The sequence below is a fragment of the Macaca mulatta genome, chromosome X, assembly GCF_049350105.2.
Source record: "Macaca mulatta isolate MMU2019108-1 chromosome X, T2T-MMU8v2.0, whole genome shotgun sequence".
Classification (NCBI taxonomy): domain Eukaryota; kingdom Metazoa; phylum Chordata; class Mammalia; order Primates; family Cercopithecidae; genus Macaca; species Macaca mulatta.
This window is the reverse complement of record NC_133426.1, coordinates 7,870,878-7,889,810: the sequence shown is the minus strand read 5'-3', so window position 1 is coordinate 7,889,810 and position 18,933 is coordinate 7,870,878. Positions and strand designations below refer to the sequence as shown.

Genomic DNA, 18,933 nt, shown 5'->3' with positions numbered 1-18,933 from the left:
AGAAGGTGAGTAAATGCAAAGTTTTAGCAAGTTTAATGTCTGTTTGAGCAAAAGGTGGGTCAGTAATTTGAAAATGCATGGGAATGGGTTGGTTCCTTAAGCACTGGTAGAGGTAGAGGCTTGGCATGGAAACAAAAGAAGAGCTTAAAAAAACCTGACAATGCTTTCTTAGGGGGTTATGCTCCACTTAGGAAACAATTTCTCTTTTTGACCATGATTTAGGTTGCATTAGCTTGTTGTTAATCTTTGAAAGGATGCACTTGTGTGTGTGCGTGGGTGCGTGTGTGTGTGTGTGCATACCTGATATTAAGTTTTCTAATAATTATCTGGTTATAGACCAAGAAGATTGAGGAGATAAAACTTCCCCTCACAGTGACAAGTTGACCTGGAAGGGACTTAACCATAGAGTATTTATTTATTTCAACTGGAGTTCTTCTGTTCAATACACACGGTAGCCAGTTGCCACTTGCAGCAGTTTAAATCAAACTAGTTAGAAATCAATAAAATGAGAAATTCAGTTCCTCTGTCTCAGCACATTTCAAGTGCTCATATCCATGTGAGGCTAGGGCTACCATACTGGAAAGCACAGGGTCATGGAGCTTTGCCATCATGACAGAAAGATGATGAATGTCGTGTTTCTGAACTTTTCTCAAGAGTTGGGTTACCAAGCCCCTTCTGCTAATACTTGAATGATCATAACTCAGATTTTAGAAAAGGCAAAGTTTCAAAACCTTGTATTATATGAATTTCACTCCTAGAGAAATAATGTTCAATTTGGAGGTAGAAGCAAGTTTGGCAAGTTGGAGGTAATGTTCTCTTGACTTTGAGTTGATGATTGGGTTGGTAGAGGGCTGAGAACTGTTATTCTGTCTCTTTCTCTTTTTCTCACTGGTTTCCAGCTTTTGTTTTTACGTTAACTCTACCTTTTGTCTCTCTCTCCCCACAATTCAAAGAAAAAATGTCTTCGGGATCACTGCACATGGCTAGAACTGGAATATATTAAGAGCTGATGCCATGTGAATTTTTTTTTTCATTTCCCCTGGACAGTAATATTTGATATTCGGTTGTGGAGAAGGTTTATTTTTTGGTCACTAAAACTAGCTCTAGATATTCTTCAACTTCCACTAAAGTTTGCTTCACAATACTGTATTGTAGGGAAATGACGGAAAGGAAGTGTCATGTTATTCACATCACCATTCCAACAGGCCCACACGCCAATGGTGACATTTAGTGATTGCAATAACAGAGTCAACTGAGAATACTGGTATTTCAGTATTTAACTGCAGAAGACATGTTTAAAACATTATATTTTGAGGGGAAATGGAAGTCCAACTTTTTATTGTAACAAAATTATAAATTTTATTCCAAAAACAAAAATCATGACTTACCTTTTACTTCCTTTTGAAAAATTTTCTGTCTTTTATTTATTCTTAGACTGTCCCAAGGAACAAACAGCTTTATCTTCTTTAGTTTCATTATGTATAGATGGATAAACTGAAGAAGAAATTTCCTGTGTTAATTTCAAATTTTCGTATACATATTTCACTTATTTGGAAAACTTCTCAGGAGTTACTCTGGGGATAGGATTCTCACTTTGTCTTTTTTGTTGTTGTTCTTCTTCTTAAGAATTTTGAAATTCACTTCTTGGCATACATCACTATGTACCCAATGAATATGTACAATTATTATTTGTCTATTTTTTTAAAAAGAGAAGAAAAGAAAAAGGTTTTAAAAATGTGGAGCTAAGTGCCAAAAGAAATACTTAAAAAATTGTTTTCAGTATAAAAATGTTTCTAACATTTCTATTCGAGGACACAATTTTGTTGGTAAAGAAGAGTCTTATTCACCAAATATTTTCATCATAAATTATTAGTTATGAATAAATATTGAATTCATCAATAAATATGAGTGAACATGAGTGACTCACTGGAATTAATAAGTTGTGGATTCCAGTTTCAGGTTACAGTTACTGATCTTGATTTCAGGGCTATAATATAACCTGCATATCCTGGTAATCATGTATCATACGATTCATATCAACTTTTGGTAGTTGTTTCAATGCCATAGACAGTCCTTCAGGAATGGCCCCAGACTGGTTCATTATTTTTAATTTTAATTTTATTATTATTAATATTTTTTGAGATGGAGTCTCACCCTGTCACCCAGGCTGGAGTGCAATGGTGCAATCTCGGCTCACTGCAACCTCTGCCTCTGGGGTTCAAGTGATTCTCATGCCTCAGCCTCCCAAATAGCTGGTATTACAGGCGTCTCCCACTACATCCAGCTAATTTTTGTATTTTTACTAGAGATGGGGTTTCACCATGTTGGCCAGGCTGGTCTTGAACTCCTGACCTCAAGTGATCCACCCTCCTTGGCCTTCCAAAGTGCTGGGATTACAGGCATGAGCCACTGTGCCTGGCCTGTCATTTATTCTTTATCTGGTTCAGGAGTTAAACTGGAGCTTATTTATGTATTTATGTATTTATTTATTTATAGAGATGATGTTTCACCATATTGCCCAGGCTGGTCTCAAACTCCTGATCTCAAGTGATCTGCCTGCCTCAGCCTCCCAAAGTTCTGGGATTACAAGCGAGAGCCACTGCACCTAGTCTGGTTCATTCTTAAGCTTTGGACGTTTCCTTCTTTGGCGGGCAGGCTGCCAGTCATTCAGTTTCTGTTCAGTTTTTCTAACTGGGAAAATTAGCCTTAGTATTGTATGATTCCTCTAGTCTAGGAGGTACAGTTTGAGGATGCCCTAATTTCTCCTCTTTCCCAGACAATTTCTGGGGGCGAGGGAAGGGTAAGTTAGGTTGAGATGGCTTGAGAGCATAACAAATGAGAGCATCAAAAGTGTCAGAAGTGCAGATAGAAAGACAACAGAGTTTCTATTTTAATCCAGGAACAGACTGCATTTTGGTGTTTACCAAATAGCATAGTTAAAATGCTATATATACAAAGTGAATTTGCAACACATTACTTATGCAGTTGACCTTATCTCACTTTTAAGGATTCATGTCCTACTGTATTCCTAGACACTCCAGCCTCAAATATTTGAAGATCAGCAATCCCTTTGGCATCACTTCAGCTTTCTTTTCTATAGCTAAATTTAAGAAAAATACATTTACTAATTCTTACTTTAAACACATGGTCCTTAAAACATTTCTATCTGAATCTCTGTCTATCTGCATATCCTGGTATCCATATATCAAAAGTCTGCAATCATGTCCTCTACACTGGTTACATTTGAGGTGAACTTTGGGTATGTCATTTCAATGCCTTTTCCCCCAAGTACTTTACATTTTGTAGAATTGAATAATTTTTCTACACACAATAAAGTCCTTTCTACAATTTAGTTAATGAGTTCTATGATGTTAGATGTCTTGCTTGGCTTACTTTTTTTAGTTATAAATTATTATGTAGAGAATATCTACATTTAAATCTTGGCTTTTTTTTCACTATGTAGGGCCAAATTCTTTGATATAGAATTGCTAAGTCCAAACCAAATACCTGTTTGCACTTGAGGCATATTGTCATGCTGTCTTCCAGAAATGTGCAGCCTCCGAGAATGCCTTCTTCACTGCCCTTCTGTTGGTGTCATTTTAAAGTGGTTGATCTAGACCTCTCTTCTAAAATAATAATGCTGTCGGGATCAAAAGACAAAATACAGAAATTATAGGTCTCTTTCATTTTCTGTTTATGCAAAGATTGGTTGAAGACATCATTTGGCAATGGAGACCGGGGGAGGGGGGGGAGGGGAGCGGGGAACAGATAAATAGGTGCAAGCATGATGCTTTTAGATACTCTTCAGTGAGTATCTGTAAAAGTTCTTCCCTGAATGGAAATTTGTCTCCAAAACAGGGTTCCTGTGTCTCTTCTTCTATCACGTTGCAACCTTTCCAAGGACTTTTTTTTTTTTTTTTGAGACGGAGTCTGGCCCCGTCGCCTAGGCTGGAGTGCAGTGGCACGATCTCGGCTCACTGCAAGCTCTGCCTCCCGGGTTCACACCATTCTCCTGCCTCAGCCTCCCGAGTAGCTGGGACTACAGGCACCACCCACCACGCCCGGCTAATTTTTTGTATTTTTAGTAGAGACGGGGTTTCACCGTGTTAGCCAGGATGGTCTCGATCTCCTGACCTCGTGATCCACCCGCCTCAGCCTCCCAAAGTGCTGAGATTACAGGCGTGAGCCACCGCGCCCGGCTCCAAGGACTATTTTTGCTTAAACAATATATTCAAACATCGGAGACCACACTGTTAGAATCATAATTATTTGAAATGTACATATACTGGACTAACCAGTTATATATGCACTGTCTTTTTTATGTGTCATAAAACTAAAGTCCCATACATTCATAAGGTAGTGTACCCTATGCTGAAGCCCCTGTATTGTTAAATATACATATTGAAACCCAAAAGGCTCAAAGAATTGACATCATACTTTAATATCACAGACTAACGTGGATCTTCATGGAACCGGAGATAGTGGATTAAGTAGTTTCCACCACCACAAAACCTCGTACGTCTTCTTATCTGGACTTGGTGTCTGACATTTAAACCAGCTAAAAATTCTGCAAGATTTAACAAACAGCTTCCAAAGTGTGTGGGTGTTTTTTTTAAATTCATGATGTTTGCTAATTCATACCTTGAAGGTATGTACTTTACTCAGTGGAATCTCAAACGAGGTGCTAGGAGGTGGCTGGTGATCTAAACACTTTAGGAAGAGCTAACTTAATCAGAAAAGTTTCTAAATTTTTCTTTTTCAGCCCAACTTTTCTTTCATCCTGTCTTGTTTAAAAGATTTAAATTTCTTTAGACTGATGAGGATGGTGGTTCAAGCCAAGAAAGTGTGGGTGGGAATGCAAAGCCTTGCTTTGTAACTAGAATGCAAATGCTATTCTAACATAATTTGAACCTGATTGAGCTGCCCAAATTTCAACCATCCTGGAGCAAAACACAGGAAATCTGTACCACAGCCAGAAAGATTCTCTGAATTCCAAACGGAAACAGAGCGTTTCTCCATTTCTTGGAGTTGTATTGGGCCCAAATGTGTAGCCTAGAAAATAATGGTTAAATGTTGTTTCTGGACCAACTGTTGAGTTAGTTTTAAAGTTTCTACCAGAAAAAAAAAAATAAAGAGAAAATTACCTACATATAAAAAGTCACAAAATCAAACTGTCTTTTTGGCTTAACATTTTCTTCACATTATTTTATTGAAGTTTGTATTAACTTTTTCTTGAAATGAAGTGTTCTATGGCTTTTGTTCCAAAAACTGTGAGTTTCCTTTCATTTACCCTGCTGTCACAGCATCCAAGAAAGAACATGTTACCATGATTGCAGCCCAGAAAGAATTGGTCCCTTAACTTTTGATAAGAACAAGAACAAAATAATAGACATCACTTTCCTATTTCTTCTTGAGTACTGGACACAATTCTGATTTTTTTTTTACACTCAACCTTCATTTTTGGCTTCAATAACTTGAATTGGTAGTATAAAATATACTAGAATGGCTATAATCATAAAAGATAGAACATAATAAGTGTTGATGTGGATGTAGACAAATTGGAACCTTCACATATTGCTAATGGGAAGGACAAATGGTGCAGCCACTTTGGAAAATAGTTTGGCAGTTTCTTACAAAGTTAAAGACAAATGTACCCTGCGCTACAGCAATTCAACTCCTACGTAGCGACCCTGGAGAAATAAAACATGTGACTTGCACATAAATGTTCACAGCAGCATTATTCCTAAGAGCCAAACAAATGGAAACAACCCAAATGGCCATCAACTGATGCATGGATGAACAATATGTGGTATGCCTATACAATGAAATACTGTGGAAGTTTGAGTCCAGGCAAGAGACAAACCATGCAGTGGGATTAAATAGGGAGAGTTTAATGTGAAGAATTATGAAGAGTTATGAAAGAGTAACTATAAGACATGCAGAGACTCAACTCTGTTTGGTATTTTAGAGCTCAGGGAGAGAGTTCAAAGGACACAGTAGGAAAGGGTTTAGACTTTCCTGGAAAAGGTATATGGCACTGCCACCTAAGAGTGGAGATGTTTGGAGATTTGGCCAAGCCAGAGTTGATCTTGAGTTGCTGGGCAAACTGTGGGCCACCTTCTAGAGTGCAGGTGAGAGGGCAGGTGATCGGCAACCACCGTGTTAGGGAGTCTGTGCATTGGAGTGGACAGAAGATTCAAAGGGACACAGCCATGTGGGAAGTTTGAAGAAGGACAACAGCTTGATGTGTCAGACTCGGAAGGGAATTCTGATTTCTGAGCTGAGGAAGCTGGGGAAATAATATTGCCAGGTCTAGGTGTCAGAGTTGCTGAAAGGCTGCAACCTGGGCTTATGACTGGAAGAGATGCCACCAGACGTCGTCATAACCGCACTTCCGATTTCACCCCCTGAGCCGGAAATTGTAGCCTTTCTTTTGCACTATCTCTCCAGCATCCTCTGCTGAGGAAGCTTAACGTGGTGCTCACGTTAAAGGAGCAGAGCTTCAGGGGATTCCCTTGTTTATCCGAAAATATATTAAGGGGTGCATGGGGAGCTGATATCAATGTGTTATCAGCACACTGATAACAGAAAAATTCTATCCAGCAATTTATAAAAAAGGAAAAAAGTATTGGCACCTCCTACAACATGGATGAAACCGAAGCATGATCCTGAGTGAAAGAAGCCAGTCACATAAAACCACATCCTGTAGGATCTGATTTATGCAAAATGTCTAGAATAGACAAATGCATGAAGGCAGAGAGTAGATGAGTGTTTGCCAGGGGCTGGAGGGAGAAAGAACAGGGTGTGAGTAATAAAAGGTGCAGGGTTTCTTTTTGGAGTGATGAAAATAATTTAAAAGTAGATTATGGTGAAGGTTGCACAATTCTGTAAATGTACTGAAAAAACATTGAAATGTACACTTCAAAGGGGTGAATTTGATGGTATATAAATTACATCTTGATAAAGCTCTTAGACGACTTCTACCATGTAATTAAAATTTTTTATTTTAAAATATTTATTTTCATTTTTGCAGACTGAGGGGTACAAGTGCAATTTTGTCACACTGATATATTGTGTAGTGGTAAAGTCTGGGCTTTTACTGTAACCATCACCCAAATAGTGTACATTGTACCAAATAGGTAGAATTTCATCCCTTAACCCCCTTCCTACCCTCCCTTTGGAGTCTCCAGAGTCTATTATTTCATTTTGTATGTCCATGTGCACCACTATTTAGCTCCCACTTTGTAAGTGAGAACATTCAGTATTTGACTTTCTGAGTCATTTCACTTGGGAAAATGGCCTCCAATTCCATTCATGTTGCTGCAAAATATATAATTCCACCCATTTTTATGGGTGAGCAGTATCTCATGGTGTCTGTGTACTATATTTTCTTTATCCAATCATCTGTTAAAGGGCAGGTAAGTTGATTCTGTGACTTTGCTGTTGTGAATAGTGCTGCAATAAACATATGAGTGCAGATGTCTTTTTATATAATGATTTATTTTGGGTAGATACCCAGTAGTGGGATTGCTGGGTCAAATGGGAGTTTTATTGTTAGCTCTTTGAGAAATCTCCATACTATTTTCCATAGAGGTTGTATTAATTTACATTTCCACCAATAGCGTATAAGTGTTCCCTTTTCTCTGCACCCACACCAACATCTGCTGTTTCTTTACTTTTTAATAATAGCCATTCTGACTGGTGTAAGATGGTATTTCATTGTAGTTTTAATTTGCACTTCTCTGATGATTAGTGATGCTGAGCCTTTTGGAAAAAAAAAAAAACTTTTTATGAGATGCAGCTTTGTTTGAATTCACCATGTTGTGTTTCTCTTAACCCAAAGAAGAGAGGAGTTGGTAGCATTGAGAAAAATTATTTAGTTAGTGTTCAGAATTTTGTGTCAGCTAGACTTGGATAATTAGAATAGTTTTAGAAGTCATGATGACGCTACATTTATTTGCTTGCAATGTGACTACATTCTAATTTTATTTCTGTTCATTTATTTTTGCTGTTACCTCTTTTCAATAGTTGGATATTTATATGGTACAAATCTCTGGACTCAACATATTAATTTCCATTAAGTCATCTTTCCTCTTCCGGATCTTTTCTCCCTAGCTTAATAGTACACACTGAAAATAGGAGAAATCTAAATCTGTAACTCGTTTTGAGAGTGTTCCTGAAGTAAAAGGGTTGGCATGTGGAGTGACAACAGTAAAAGGCCAGCCTCCTGCCTTTTATCCATCCTTTTTCACTTAGGTGTGAGCTTAGTCTTTCCATCATATCCTATTTACAGACAGAAGAAAGGCTTTACATTGACAACTGCAAGGGCCACGTTAGACTAAGAGAAGGGAGGTTTTCTGTAATTAATAAAAACTGACCCACAGGAGTGGCTGTTTGGTCCAATTTCATCCTGCAACAAACCCAAATCCAATCAGATGCACATGTTCTGGTGTGTGCAGTCTAAATTTTGCAGCAGTGTGGCCTGATATGGAGATAAAGAGGACAGGGACAGATAGACCATGCATCACACCTGCTATATATTATTGGATTCTTATATTTATCAATATTAAACCTCTGTTTTGCCACACAGAATTGATGATGTGTTTCTAATTCCCATAATAGATTTCTTCATTTCCATTTTGCAGGAGTAGCTTATTAAGGTTGGCTAGGCTGCCCGTAACCATGTGAAGGACTTCAGTTTGGTCTTTTAATCACTGCAGACATGGGATGCTGATTTTGTGAATAAAGAGCAGAAAATGAATGGGGGTAAGATGCTAATGGGTCGAAAATCCATTTCCCTATTATGAACCAAGGTGAGAGGAGAATTATTAGCATGGCACTTCATTTAGGAGGCCATCTGCTGTGCATTGTGCCTGGGAAAGAAGGATGTTGCTGAAGTCACCAGGTCTGTACTGGGTCAGAACTCATGTCCAGATGTCACCTCTTGGAGCAGAGTAGAGCCATTTTATTTCCACTCTCTCCTCTACCTCTGCAGCCAGTAAAACATCTTATTCTTTGAAATTCACCAAGAGAAGGGAAAAAATAAAGAGACTTGGATCCATAGTCATCCCTCCATTTCCAAGTTGAAGAAGAACAGGGAGGCTTTTGTCTATGTCTTGGGCAATTAGATTAGCAACATTGGAATGTGAGCATGGAATCTTTGTTCAGAGGGCCAAAATTCAGAGATAGAGTCAGAAAAACCGAGATTTGAGAAAGACTTGTAGAAAGATTGTCCTGATGCAAAGAAGATGATATGAGGAGATACCTGGAAACTCGGATACATAGGGTGCAAAGCTTATGACTCAAGTAAAAGACAAATACCCTGCTGGCCTGACTAGGCTTTAGAAAAACAGAGGGCTGCTCATTATCGATTAAGAACAAACCCAGAGTAGACTGAGAAGGAAGCAGACATATAACTTACCTGTTATTTTAGCACCAGAAAATCAGGACTCATGAAAAGTGGAGAGGTCTTTCCCTTTTCTTTTCTTTCCAAGTCTACCTAAATATACTATGTAAACGCTATTCTCTCAGTACCTCTTGCCCATCCAGTAAACACTTCATGTGGATGTAGTGCTGGGCCCTTTTTGGTTACTGTGACATCTACTCCACAGATATATTTGTTATTTAACACAGGCCTTCTAAAGATACAACTTCTTTACCCAGTTGCTTGACTCGGGGTGGAAACATCATGTACAAGAAGGGCCATGGAAAAGATATTTTGAAGCAGATGGACCTCTTTAAAAGACTAATTTTAGATAGTTTCAGAAAAATGCAAATATGCGATTTCACTTGACCATAGTATTAGCATCATATTTAACATTTTAGTCTGGACCATCTGGGGCTGATTCTCATCTTTAGAAATTTTATGGAAGCTATTTTGGCTCTACTTGGGAAAGTTTTGGTTGAGTTACTAGCAGTATGAGAATCTAGTCCTGTTGCTGAAATCGAAAGATGATTTTTTAAAAATCTCTTTTAGAGAAAAGTTGCTTTAGGAAGAAGAATTTGCGAACTTAGAATATATTTAAGAGATGAAGAACATTTCAGCTACCAATTTAAAACTCAAATAACAATCACTTGTATATGAGTAAGACCTCCTATTTCCTTTGGATTAGAAGACCCTCAATTATCCCATATGGTCAATGTTTCTGTGCTATTCCTTGCTGCAAACATCTTTGGATGAGTTTGCTCTGTTTCCTGAGAAAGTTCTGGGTAAGGACTCATGTGATATGGTAAGACAGTAGAGGAAAACAGTCTTTCTCCTCCCTATCTCTGTGTAAACACCTTCTTTTTCAGTCTCAAATGCTCTGTGCAGGCTGCTAAAATATGTTGTGAGTCATTCATTTTAGAAACACAATTTATTTTAGAACATGCACAAATGCTGTTATACATCCACATAAGCCTTCTGAGGAAAAAATAACACCCCAAATGTTTCAACCTTAGCATCTTTCTTCTTTAATTTTTAAAAAACGTCCTTTCTTTGTTCTTGCCCATATGGGTACATATTTTTTTAAAAAATGGTTCAATTATAGTAAAACATGTAGTACAAACTATTTTGAGGATGGAATTATTTTACTTGATTTGCCCTTGTACAGAACAGAAAATTGTATTCAAATAATTTTGTTAGATCTATCAAATCTAATAATATTCATTTAATACTCCCTAAAAAGATTATTTAATTCAAACATCAGGAAAAAAATGAATTTGTATTCTGTCTTAAAAACAGAAACAGTTTTAAGGTTATAGTAAGCATTTCAAATTTAATACAAAAGTCTGAGTAATGCTTTCGTGGATGAACATACATTATACATTCCATTTAAAATTATTTTCTTGTCACATAGTGGTGTGTACATTTTCAATTATTCTGTTAATTCAAGGTGCTACTGCTGTCTGTAGAAATTCAAGTTGGCCACTGGCACAGCATTAGTGAATTACAAGTGGGTCACAGATGATTGAAACTACAAATAATTGGATGAACCCCAGCCATGAGTTATGTAGGTGGTCCTAGCTGCAGATCCAGAGCTAGTCATGGCCTTTGATTTGCCTCTCCTTTTGTGGTTGGGAAATCAAAGATGGAATTCAAGACATCTGCCTATACACTTCATTATGGACAAGTGGGTTGTGGACATGTGTTTGCTTTTGTCTGTTTCCAGCAGATGGAAACAGAGACACTTCGTCTCTTGTTAAAAGTACCCTGATTTTCCTTTGTGCAATTAATTACTCTCCCTTGCTTAAGAATGTGGTATGGGAGTCTTGAGCCCACTTCTGTATTCTAGGAGATTTTAATTGCCTTGTACGATCAAGAGCTCTTGTGATACTAACCACGATGACCAGTCTTGGAATGGTCAGGTTACCCAATTCAGGGCACTGGGAGAATATGAACACCACAGTGCATCTACCAGCCATGAGCTACAAGAGATGCTCATTTCTTCCATGACCAGGATGAGGACTTGAGGCTGGTACTAGATATTAACTATTCAGTGATGACAATGTAGAGCCCCATCTACTGAGGTGCTGCCAGTTGGAGCCTGTGGTTTGAGTCAGGCCTGGAGAAGACAGCAGTGAGATAGCAATGGGTCCTTGGTTACTTGATTTGAGCAAGTTTCTTGATCAGGTCTAGTCCAATGGATTTTTTTCCCAGTAAGCCCAGTAAATTACCTTTGTTATCCAGTACAGTAGCCACTAATCTCATGTGCTTATTGAACATTTGAAATATGGCTCCTCCAACTGAGATGTGCCATAAATGTAAAATACACACTGGATTTCAAACTTAGTACAACAAACATTTTTATATTGACCTCATGTTGAAATTGTAATGTTGAATTTAGACATAGTGGGTGTATTGGTCAATTTGCATTCTTATTATAAAATATTGAGACTGGGTAGTTTACAAAGAACAGAAATGAATTTTTTTATAGTTCTGGTGGCTGGGAAGTTCAAGATCAAGGCATCACAGGTTTGCTTATCTGGTGAGGGCTACTCTCTGTTTCCAAGTTGACATCTTTTGCTGCAACCCCAGGAGGGGAGGAACACTGTATCTTCACAGGGCAGAAGGTGGAAGAGCAAGTTAGCTGAGCGCTGGGTGAAGCTTTTTATATAAGTCTACCTCCTAGCACTATCACACTGGTCATTTAGTTTCAACACCTGAATTTCCAAGGGGACACATTTAAGCCATAGCACTGGGTCAATAACTATGCTATTAAAATTACTTTCACCCATTTCTGAAATTACATAATCAGCTTGTATCTGTGGCCCTGGTTGTATTTCTATTAGAAAACAATGGCTTAACCCATTTTGAATTTTCTTGATGACATGTAATGTAAAGATTTTAAAACTTATACCATAACTTACTTTTCAAATCCCAGTTGGATAACACCAAGTTTGACTTTCATACTTTGAAAAGCCAGTTCTAAGTTAGAAATGATATGTATATAAGCATCCGAGCTAGCAAAGTCCAAAGTCAAGTTAATGCTGTATGTGGTTTTTTATTGGTGACATTCTCCAAAGTTCTTTGGCTGATAGGCTTTATGTGTGAGAACTCTGAATGGCATAGGCTTTATTGTCTCTCAAAATATACAACTGTTTTCTGTACTTCTTATTTTCAAAGTCACTGCAATAGCCTAAAAGTGAGCTTAAATCCTTTCCCCCTTGGCTGTAATATCAGTATGGTATCCAGCCTCCAAGATGGCCCCTAATGACTGGGCTGACTTGTATAAGCAATAGGATACTGAGGTAATGATGGCATGTGAATTTGAAGCGTAGGTCATAAGAGACATTTGAGTTTCCCTCTTGCATTCTTTTGGCTAACTCACTTGGGAGAAAGCCAGCCACTGTGTTGTAAGGATACTCAAGCAGCCCTGTGAGGAGATGCATGGGATGAGTAACTGAGAAGGCAGGCCAGTAGCCATGTGGCTGAGCCATCTTGCCAGAAGATCCTCCAGCCACATAGAACCTTTTGAGACTGAAGCCCTGATGGACAACCTGACTTCAAGCTCATGAGGGACTTTGAGCCTGAACCTCCCAACTAAGCCACTCCAAAATCCCAGATTCATGAAAAAATGGTATATCTTTATTGCTTTAAACTGTGAAGTAGTAGGATCATTTTTTACATACTGATAGATAACTATTACAGTCACATTTTATATGATAAGAATCATCCTACACATTATTTTTATTTTTCAAGAAAATCAACCCTCAAACTTGTTTCTTGTTGCTAAATCACTTACTTACTTTCTCCTGTTGATTTTTCCACTGAAATACTTGCTATCCTATTTATATGGTTCCATCTAAGGTGTCCAAGATATGCCATCCTTTTTCTCTTTAAGCTCAAGAGGAGTTTGGGCTGTAAAAAGTGACTGGTTAGTTCTGAAGAGGCAGATGTCTGTTTTTAATGCTTCGCATTACTTGAATCAAAGACAATTTCAGGCTTAAAAGGTCTTTTGGAGGTAAATGAGCCCAGTTCCTCCTCTAGACGCTTGGAAATTCTCTCCACCATTCCCTCCAGGGGTCACTCAGCCTACACCTAAATATGGTGCTAGAGGACATCCACCTCTGACATTAGCTCTGTGGTAATGTGAGACTGCTCTAAATTTTAGAACAGGGTTATTTATCTTGGGGACCTTGGATTCTGCTGAAATATATAAATAAACTACAGGTGTCCCTGAGCCCCCTGAGATGATATTCATGCATGAGATTGCACGCCTGATTTTTTTTTTAACATGGAAAATTATTATGACTTTACTACTCAATGAGGTTAGTAGGTATTTTTAGAACCAATATATAAGAAATTAGCTTATATTGAGTCAAAATAGATGTCTGCAACTTCTCCACTTCAGTTTTGGATCTTTACAGAGGCATATACAAAAAGAAAAACCCCTGTGCCCTTGTCTGGTTCCTATATTCTACTATCTATCTATCTATCTATCTATCTATCTATCTATCTATCTATCTATCTATCTATCACTATCTATCTTCTATTTGAGGCAGGGTCTCACTCTGTTGCGCAGGCCACAGTGCAGTGGTGCAAACATAGCTCACTGCGACCTTGACCTCATGGGCTCAAGTGATCCTCCCACCTCAGCTTCCTGAGTAGCTGGGACTACACGCATGCACCACCACAAACGGATAATTTTTTAATTTTCTTGTGGAGATGGGATGTTGCTATGTTGCTCAGGCTGGTCTCGAACTCCTGGCTTCAAGTGTTTCTCCTGCCTTGGCCTCCCAAAGTGTTGGGATTACAGGTGTGAGCCACTGCACCCAGCCAAGTTAAACTTTAGAATCCTCACCAGCTATGGTATAATCTTTGTCAACAGTGTCAGGCCTCTGAGCCCAAGCCAAGCCATCATATCCCCTGTGACCTGCATGTATACATCCAGATGGCCTGAAGCAAGTGAAGAATCACAAAAGAAGTGAAAATGGCTGGTTCCTGCCTTAACTGATGACCCTCCACCATTGTGATTTGTTCCTGCCCCACCTTAACTGAGCAATTAACCTTGTGAAATTCCTTCTCCTGGCTCAGAAGCTCCCCACTGAGCCCCTTGCGACTCCCGCCCCTGCCTGCAAGAGAAAAACCCCCTTTGACTGTAATTTTCCACTACCCACTCAAATCCTATAAGATGGCCCCACCCATATCTCCCTTTGCTGACTCTTTTCGAACTCAGCCCACCTGCACCCAGGTGAAATAAACAGCCTTGCTGCTCACACAAAGCCTGTTTGGTGGTCTCTTCACACGGACACGTGTGACAAACAGGACCGTTTGTCAACCATTTGAATATAACTATTATGTGTGAATTTAATAAAACCATTTTCATCTAATCCTGTCATCCATAGAAAAAGTGTTCTAAATGATTTTTGAGATTTCTTAAGCTCTAAATGTCTGGATTCTTTCTAAATATTTCAACTATTATCCTACAGCACCATCAACTTTGTTTCCACCCTACCTTTTCAGTGTCCCACTCATTAGCCCAAAGTAAATGACTATTTTCAAGTCACTTTTCACAGTTTTGAGTCCAGAGTCAGTGTTTTGTTGATTTTTGTAACCCAAATCTAACACGGCAGTACCTAAAACATCAACATCTATTAAATGTTTATTGAAGAAAAGCATGTTGAGTTAACATTCAAGAGCCATTACGAGTATCTTTGAAAATAATTTAATATTCTTCTTTTTAGAAATTCAACCCCCCATTATTATTAATTATAAGAAAAAACTTTCTCCAAAATTTGTTAATGCCAAAAGAAATATAAAGTCTTTATTTCCTAAAGGGCCGTTTACCTGGAGATTTCTTTACATTTTAAGAAAATAGGACTAGGTCAGCCTTGGGAGAATTGTTTGCAATTTCAAAAGTGGATAATGACTTGGGAAGCTTGTTTGCTCGCTTGTTTTCCCTTTTCAAAGCCCTTCTGGTGGTCTATTTGCATAAGTACTTGAGTGCACTTTAATGCTTATACGAATGATGATCAGACCCACAGAACTTGGATTTATTATAAATATGAAACATGTATAAAGTAGAAACTGATTATCCTGAAATCCCAACTAAAATCATAATAAAAGGCTTTTTAAAAGTGAATTTTGCCTAAAGACTGCCTTTATCCAATTCCAGCACTATATTGACCCACAAAAGTGGGCCCATACAGACAGCAGATGTGGGGGAAAAAAGACAGAACAGTTCATTGACTTAGACAATTACACTGAACTCTGCAGGGAGATGGGACCTAAATTTAAATTGAATTAGTCAAGACTCAAATGTATGCAATCATTAAACAAATAAGCAAACACCTGTTGACAAATTTGGGTCATTCAGGGACTTAGAATAGGTCAGCTATAAAAAGTAGAATAAAACCAAATGCATGCACAAAGAAATAGAACTAATATGTATTCAGTGACCCACATCACCACACACTGAGCTAAAAGCTTTACATAACTGATGGTTTCCCAGCCTGTGGCATATTAATGCACTGGCCACATGGGTAGGGTTATAATTTAAAGCTCCCCATCAGGCTTCAAAACCACTAAAAGGTTCTCTCTTCTAATGTTCCAACCATCCTAACACATAGGCCATTGATTGGAAGTGTGGTCTCTCTACCAGCAACCTTATCATTGCCTGGATACTCAGAGAAAGGCAAACCTTGAGCCTCAGCCGAGGCTTATGGATCAGTGTGGAGTCCAGGAATCTGTGTTTCACAGACCCTTAGTGCACACTTAAGATCTAGAACCACTGGTCGTCTGATTTCATGATCATTCTATAGATAAAAACTTTGAATTCAAGAGATGCTAAAAAAAAAATTCCTGAAAGTCAGCCAGGCACAGTGGTTCATACCTGTAATCCCAGAACTTTGGGAGGCCAAGGTGGGAGGATCACTTGAGCTCAGGAGTTTGAGATGAGCCTGGGCAACATAGTGATACCCCATCTCTACAAAATAAAATTTAAAATAAATTAGCCAGTTGTGGTGGTGCACACCTGTAGTCCCAGCTACTCAGGAGGTTCAGCTGGGAGGATCACTTGAATTCAGGAGTTTGAGGATGTAGTAAGTCAGGACTGCACCACTAAACTCCAGCCAGGGCAACAGAGTGAGACTCTGTCTCAAACAGTCAAAACAAAGAAACATAAAACCAAAAAATCCCAAGGTTAAGCAAATTAGTAAGAGATGTAGGTAGGTCGTGAAACTGGATTTGATTTGGCCAGAAAATGTGAGCTCTTCTGATTTCACCACAAGGTCAACCAAAAAGAACTTAGGGTCTGTTTAAGAAACAATTCCTGCTTAGCAAGCATGAAATTATTATTTTAATAATTTGATTAATGATTTTTAGTCATTATACTTACAGGCCAGGAATAAATTCAAACAGAGCAAAGTAGGGCATAAGAATAAATTATAGTGCTAAGTAGGTTTTGTGTCATTTCAGAATGCAGTCTCTTCACTCTGGCTAGCTTGCTTGCTAATTACTTAGTGTAATGCTCCATCTTCCCAATGCATGTGCTTATCATATATTCTTAGTTATGACTTCAATGGAAGGGAACTTACCACTCATTTTATGTCAGTTTTGTATGAATCTTGTATACTCCAACTACAATAAAAATGAGAGATGAATAATGATATTAAATCTGAGTGGTGGGCTGGCTAGACAGTATTTAAATGTATCTCTGAGACAACATTTTGTTAACAGTATACTAAGCAAGATTCGTATCTTCTTGAATCTTAAGAGCACACGCCAGAATAATTATACTCTTTGTTCCCAAAGGACTATCATTATGTAACTACTATTAATGATGTAAGTATACAGTTAACAGACTTATAATGATATAAGTATATATGCTTGTATAGAGTTATAAAATATAAGTGTGCAACTAGTGTAAGTATATAATTATTGCTTGCATGGCCTTCTTTTATGTTATCTATTTCATTATTTATTTTATTAGAGTAAGGAACATCTTGTTATTTTAATCATGCATTATTTAGGTTAAATATGGGAGATATTTAGGAGAAGGAAGCCAATATTGAGCACCATAAACAGAAAGCAAACAAAAGTGAAAACCAGCAGAATGAGGGCTGATAAACAAAAAATATGAACACACATTCCAAAACTTCAGACAGTTGCAAAAAGGCAAAGTGTCAAGCCCTAATAGTTTTGCATTGACAAAGGTCCTGGGAATTTGACCAGCTTGTAGAGGATTGTATAGAAAGAGTAAGTAGGTGAATTAAATAAAAAAATCATTAAAAAAACAATGAAGAGTGGCGGAGGTTACCTATCTGTCTCTGAAGCATAAGCAATAACAATTATTATGGCTTGCCACTTTTCAGGACTTGCTAAATCAAGAGAATGCACTTTTGGAGACCGAGGTGGGTGGATTGCTTGAGTCCAGGAGTTTGAGGCGAGCCTGGGCAACATGGAGAAACCCTGTCTTTACAAAAAATACCAAAATTAACCAGGCGTGGAGACACGCACCTGTAATCCCAGCTAACTGGGAGGCTGAGACGGGAGAATCACCTGAGCCCAGGAGGCCAGGTGCAGTGAGCTGTGATTGCACCACTTTGCTCCAGCCTGGGCAACAGAGTGAGACCCTGTCTCAAACAAAACAAAACAAAACAAAACAAAACAAAACAAAACAAAACAAAACAAAAATAATACAAAAAAAAATCAAGAGAATGATGCTCTGAAATCAGAAGTTATCTCCTCTATAACAGGAGATGACAGTCTTCATGTTTGGACAGATGGATGAATCTAGTACAGGTTTTTAAGAAAATCTCAGAGGAGAGAGTAAATCCCAGATTCTTAAAAAGAAAAAAAAAAAAAAAGAAAAAGAAAAAATGTCACACATTGACCCAAAGAAGTCTCCCTCCTGCCACAACCCCTCCCCGAGCAACACACACAGAGGATTGGATAAAGCCAGAAAATACTACATCCAGCTTTCAAACCGCTTTAACAGAGGACAAGTTTGAGCTGCACTGCGTGTGTGCATGTGTCTCTGTTTGTGTGTATTCTCATCCTAACGACTGAGTCTAAGAATCAGTAGTGTTCTTTCATGATTTTTGGTTTTTGTTTTAGAGACACGTCTCACTGTATTGCCCGAGCTGGTCATGAACTCCTGGGCTAAAACCATCCTCTTGCCTCAGCCTCTGGAGCAGCTGGGACTACAGGTGCACACCACTACCCCTGGCAAGAATCAACAGTGTTCTTAATGAAAGATGAGAGCAATGGGAATGAAAGAAAGTATCAATACTGTAATTTAAAAAAATTCCTGTGCTTAAACATGAAAAGTATATATACAATTAGTAGGTCCATTGAATTCTTGACAAAATTAACAAAAATAGATGTACATTCTTTATGAATCTTTTCAAAAACTGAAGTAAAAAGAAAGGCAATGCCTCAAATATCAAGTAAAATAAACAGGTTTATGACAGTATGAAATGAAGCTGGCCTCTCCCTGTAATCCATAAACA

The 18,933-nt window shown here is 38.2% G+C and overlaps 1 long non-coding RNA gene across 1 annotated transcript in view; it reads right to left on the bottom strand.

The window, feature by feature from the left end:
* The window catches only part of LOC114674912 (uncharacterized), a 463,867-nt gene that overhangs the window by 29,081 nt on the left and 415,853 nt on the right, over window positions 1-18,933 (bottom strand). Inside the window, exons 3-4 of the long non-coding RNA XR_003726006.2 lie at window positions 3,508-3,640; window positions 1,389-1,494 (exon numbers count right to left, since the gene is read on the bottom strand). This is a non-coding gene — a long non-coding RNA (uncharacterized LOC114674912). The remainder of the gene's footprint in view (window positions 1-1,388; window positions 1,495-3,507; window positions 3,641-18,933) is intronic.